The sequence below is a fragment of the Triticum aestivum genome, chromosome 1A (genome assembly GCF_018294505.1).
Source record: "Triticum aestivum cultivar Chinese Spring chromosome 1A, IWGSC CS RefSeq v2.1, whole genome shotgun sequence".
Classification (NCBI taxonomy): domain Eukaryota; kingdom Viridiplantae; phylum Streptophyta; class Magnoliopsida; order Poales; family Poaceae; genus Triticum; species Triticum aestivum.
In genome coordinates, this window is record NC_057794.1 from 278,041,526 (window position 1) to 278,047,795 (window position 6,270).

Sequence of the window (6,270 nt, forward strand, 5' to 3'; positions counted from 1 at the left end):
CAGCATGTAGAAGAGACTAGATGGTAAGTTCACCAAGTAGCATCGCATAGCATAATCCTACCCGGCGATCCCCTCCTCGTTGCCCTATTAGAGAGCGATCACCGGATTATATATGGCACTTGGAAGGGTGCGTTTTATTAAGTATCCAGTTCTAGTTGTCATAAGGTCAAGGTACAACTCCAAGTCGTCCTGTTACCGAAGATCACGGCTATTCGAATAGATAAACTTCCCTGCAGGGGTGCACCACATAACCCAACACGCTCGATCCCATTTGGCCGGACACACTTTCCTGGGTCATGCCCGGCCTCGTAAGATCAACACGTCGCAGCCCTACCTAGGCATAACAGAGAGGTCAGCGCGGGGGTCTGGGCCCATCGCCCATTGCACACCTGCACATTGCGTACACGGCCAGAAGCAGACTTAGCCCCCTTAATACAAGCACGAGCTTACGGTCCAATGCGGCGCGCGCCGCTCAGTCGCTGACGTCACGAAGGCTTCGGCTGATACCACGACATCGAGTGCCCATAACTTTCCCACGTAGTTGGTTAGTGCATATAGACCAAATGGCCAGACTCAGATCAAATACCAAGAACTCGTTAAGCGTGTTATTTTTAAGTATCCGCGGACACCGACCAGGGCCAGGCCCACCTCTCTCCTAGGTGGTCTCAACCTGCCCTGTCGCTCCGCCACAAAGTAACAGTCGGGGGCCGTCAGGAACCCAGGCCTACCTCTACCGGGATGGAGCCACCTGTCCTTCCAGCCCCCTCATCAGAATCACTTGCGGGTACTCAACGAGCTGACCCGACTTTAGTCACCACATGTGTCATGTATATAAAGTATATAGTATATACCCGTGATCACCTCCCTAGTGATCACGGCCCAGTAGTATAGCATGGCAGACGGACAAGAGAGTAGGGCCACTGATGGAACACTAGCATCCTATTCTAAGCAGTAGGATAGCAAGTAAGGGTAACAACTGTAGCAACAATGACAGGCTATGCATCAGAATAGGATTAACCGAAAGCAGTAACATGCTACACTACTCTAATGCAAGCAGTATAGAGAAGGAATAGGCGATATCTGGTGATCAAGGGGGGGCTTGCCTGGAAGCTCAGCCGAGAAGGAGGGGTCGTCAACACCGTAGTCGTACTGGGTAGCAGCGGCGCCGGTCTCAGGGTCTATCGGAGAAGAAGAGGGGGAAGAAACAGTAAATACGAAGCAACAAAGCATCACACAAAATATAACAAGGCAATACGCGGTGCCAGGGGTAATCTAACGCGGGGATAGGTGATACCGGCGAAGGGAGAAAATATCCGGGAAAGTATCCCCGGTGTTTCGCGTTTTCGGACAGATGAACCGGAGGGGGAAAGTTGTGTGTTCGATATGCTAGGGGTGTGTGGCGGACGAACGGGCTGCGTATCCGGATTCGTCTCGTCGTTCTGAGCAACTTTCATGTACAAAGTTTTCCCATTCGAGCTACGATTTATTTTCTATGATTTATCAAAGTTTTATGCATTTTTGAAATTTATTTTATTATTTAAATCGAACATTATCCAGAATAGTGAAAGGTGATGTCAGCATGACATCACCATGACGTCAGAAGGTCAAACCCAGCTGACCAGAGTCAAACCTAGGTTGTGGGTCCAATGGGACCCACCTGTCATAGACTAACATGTTAATTAGGGTTTTATTAAGCAGGATTAAATAAGTTTAATTAATTGATTAGGTTAATCTAATCAGAATTAATTAAGTTAATTAATTCTTTAATTAATTAAGTATTTATTTATTATTTATTTTATTTTTTGGATTCTTTTTTTTGATTAAAACATTTTGTGGCATGGGGCCCGGCCGTCAATGGGCTAGAGGGCCCTAACGGGCACGGGCGCTGGCGGGCAGTGCGGGCGTCAGCCCGTTTGGGCCCTCGCCTAGGCTAGTGGAGGCGCTGGGTCGCCGGCGGCTGCGGCGAGCAGGGGAAGCAAAGGGCGGCCAGCGGGAGGAGCGGGCGAGCGCGAGGCGTAGCGGCGCTGGCTACAGAGGGAGGGCGCGGCAAGCAGCGGTGGACGGCGAGCAGCACGCGAGGAGCGACGACGCCGACGGGCGAAAGGCGTGGCGCCTGCGCGAGCGCGTCGGAGGCGTAGACAGGGGGCAGCGACGACAGTTGGCGCGCGGGGGTGGGGGAGAGCAAGCGGGCGGCGTGCGCGTGCCAGGGAGGGCGCGGCCGCCGCGGGCGCTGGGCGCGAGCGAGGCGCCGGTGCGCGAGTGCGTGCGCGCGCGGCCAGGGCGTGGCCGGGCCACGATGTCTAGCGGGGCAGGGGGAAGAGGAGGAGAGGGAGCATGGGGAGGCGCTCACATCGGGGCCGTAGGGTAACTGGCAACGGGGCGCGAGGTGTGGGACGGGGACGACATGCGTTGAGGAGGCAGGCCGGCAGTGGCGTCCGGCGAGGTCCAGGCGGCGGTGCGGGCTTCGAACGGCATCGGCGCGGGCTCCGGACGGCATCGACGCGGCGTCGAGGTGATGGGGTCAGGGCGGGTCAAGCCCCCGATCCAATCGGGGGGAGTGGGAGGAGTGAGTGGGGGTCGTGGGTTAGGGTTTCGGCCTCGGGGGTTTAGTAGGCAAGTGGGGTTGGGCCAGCCGACTGGGCTGAGGCCCAGGTGGGCAGGGGGGTTCCTCTGTTCCCTTTTTTCTCTTGATTTGCTTTTCCTTTTCTATTTTTCTTTTATTTATTTACTGTTTTCATTTAAAGTTTCTATTATTTTAGTTTTATAAAATACCAAGTTAGCACCTAAATTAGTATTACTAATTAGGCCTCTGCCATAATTATTTTCGCACACTACTAATTTAGTTATATTATTATAACTCTATAAAAGGCATTAAATTAATTGTTTTGCCCTAAGCTTTGCTTATTTTAGTGAATTTAAATATTATAAGAAATGTTGGTTTCTCCACCATTATTACTCATGAATTATTCATCACATCTAGAACATTTTAGTTTTAATGTTTGAAAACTTTTGTTGTTCGCTTGATTTTGAATTTGAATCTGAACTGGTTTCAAACTAACGCGAGATTAGCAACAGTAATCGGGGTGACATGGCATCATTAGCAGAGGTTCACTGTAGCTTAAATATCCGGGCGTCACATAACCTTAGGTGTGGCAACCTTTGGCAAACGTAGTCTCAAACCAAGAGTGTTACCTTAACATTCTGATGATGTCTAGATATACATAGAAGAGTAGCAAAACACCAACAACACAGCAGTAGTTAACTGCAGTTAATTGGCTGATATTTGTAGAAACGTAATAAACTCCCTCTGCCCCATAATATAAGATGTTTATTCATCCACGCCGTGAATATATTGAATGCTATAAGATCTTATATAATGGGATGGGGGAGTGTTGTACTACATCATATTGCAATTGATGTTTAGCTTCTAAAGTTAACTTGGTGCTTCTAGGTACATGTCATTGGTAAAGATCCGTACTTCGACCCTTTCATGACCCAGCTTCAAGAGAGGAAACTGATAAAGATTGTTATTAAAATGGGTCAAAAAATGTCAATCAAACTGTTTGTTTACACTTTATGCAAGACAACAGTGAACTGCAGCATGGTAAGTAAGAACTCTGTAACCTTCCTTTTACTGCCCATAATGAGTTGTGTTACATGACAATGCCCGAATCTTTTTTCTTTGCAGCTGTTCTCGAAGCAGTTTACTCAAGATTACCTCTCAAACTACATGATTAGTGGGCATGCAAAGGTTAAAGTATTTCTACCATAACACGATGACTATCTAGATGCCCTCAAGAGTCATGAAGATAGTGAAGGATGGGCGGTCGGCCATCACAAGGGGCTGGACAAAGTCGTGCGTGCCTTCTGCATGGAGGAGAGCACAATATGGGCATTCCGCTTCACCTTGTTCAGCAACCAGAATGTCTTTTGCATCTTTCTTTACCGTGTTTAATAGTACAAGTATACAACCCTGGTTCATCATTCTTTATTTGGTGCTTATGTAATTCTTGAACATGTGTATCTGTGAATCGAATAATGCATTGGTTGTTTAACCTGATGGATATGAATAAAGTTATAGCCAGCTTTCAAATTCAAATTTAGTACAAATTTAAATAGCAGTGATTTAATTAGGGTCAAAATATGCTCTCCATGTCGTTACGGCGCACATGGTCTGTAAAGCACAAACGTGTGTGATATACATGTACTTCCGACACGGTTTGCAGAGAGGAAACGTGTGCGACCATGAACCATAATCATTTCTCTGTGTTTTTTGTTGTCGCAGACCAGCCAATTCAGGTAAGAGCACACTCTAGCTAACTGTCTTGATTTGTAATTCCTCATAATCTATGATGTTTTAAGTTACAACAAATATGGAACTAAATTTTTCATAAATGGCTTCCAAAAACAGGAAGTCGGTGATTTTTGTGAGATATGAGATAATATTGTTTTAGCACACATGCTATTTTCATCTAGAGAATCCAATTATATGCATGATATTCAGTTCACTCAAGTGCGGGTTTCTTCTGATTTTTTTCTACTAGCGTCAATCATTGGCATGGTCCTTTTCATTGTTCTTTAATACTCTCATGTCCATTATTCCGTGCATCTATATGCACACATCTAAATGCTACCTGTATCATAAGGCTTATAACGTAAACATTAGCATCACTAGCTTTGTAGTGAGATTAATCATTATGTGATGTCTGAATTATCCCCATTGAACTCCCTGAACTATCAACACTAGACCTATTGGTTTTGCAGTTTGGTCTACTTTAATTCAGTGTGAGGTACTTTTTTTTGTTGGTCGATCCATGATTTGTGTGTCTTGCTGATGCTATGGCTATTCTATTTAGTTTTGTCGGCCTACATTGTGTGAAGAACGAGTTGATTCGATGCCATTCTTTCATGGTGGATGAAAGGGTAGGTGCATGTTAGTATATGGTTAAACTGAGCTTGGCAGTTTGTATTGAAGATGGTTGGTTTGCCTTTTCTTTTTCTGTTCATGTGGTTCCTGGTTTGTAGGCTCTAGTGCTCTGTTATTTTAGATGGGGTGAGCAGGGACCTTTTCCCCTTTTGCTGGTTAGAATAAAAGGGAAGTTTTATGGTACTGATTACATGAAGTAAGACAAGTTTTCTTTTGGCATCAATAAGTGCTATATAAGTGAATGTTATGATGAGATCTGTACGAGCAATATATTTTTTCTTTGATTCTTGGTTTGTGTTCCTGTTTGAAGGTGATTTCATACATTTGAACCATCGCCAGATTTAGTGCCGTGTATGTTGGTTCCATGGTGAAATCACACAATCCTTGGGGTGTTGTCATTGAGATTTTTGGATGCAGGTTACACATGGTTTCGGTACCTCATTAGCAGCTGTTGTCTTATTTATGTAGACGCATGTTATTTCACTACTGTGAAAATGGGCTATTGTGTTCTGTACATATTTTTCTATGTTCAGTAAAGAGTTCTGGACATCTATTAAACCAAGGTTTTCTTCCTTCCAAAGGTGTGCACATATTGCTAACAACTCAGTCTACACTATCTGATTAGCTTCAAAAGAATCCTGTTTTACCTACCTTTACCATATAGTGGATGAAATTAGTTGTTCACCATGGCGCTCCACCGTTGTACGCACTAAGACGAAGCAATGGACATCTTAGAAAAAGATAAAGATTGGTCCTTGCTTTTCCCTTGGTGTTTCTAATTTCTGTTTATGTCGTTCTGTTTGTCCTATTCTATTTGTGTGATTATCCTACAATGTTCTTTGGAAGTTGGGGTTTGTGATAACTCTTTCTTGAAATTTGGATGCAGGGTTGCTCCATGCAAGGCTCCATACCCAAAGCACATTTAGATAAGTTTATGGGACATGATTATTTACCTGGAATTTATTGAATCAAGGCAACGAAATATTCCTTTCGTGTTGTGGACCATCGTTTCGTGGCTTGGCGGATGAAATAGACAAAAAATACAGAGATTCATCCCGTGCATGGAAGTAAGTTGCGCTATACTTACAAGATTAGGTCGTTCTAGAGTATACCAAGTAACATCAATTAGCTAAACACATGTTGTATAGATTGTCTTTTTATTGTGTTTCATTGGCAATGTTGTCTACCAGTTTTTACATGAATGGATGTCCTTCCCTATATTTATAGATGTGATTAGTATAGCAACAGCTAACTCGAAGAGAACCTTTGGACTTACCAATGCAATGTCCGCTTGCTTTACTCTGTGATCAGTGGCGGAGCCAAGGGGGGCGAGCAGGGCCTGC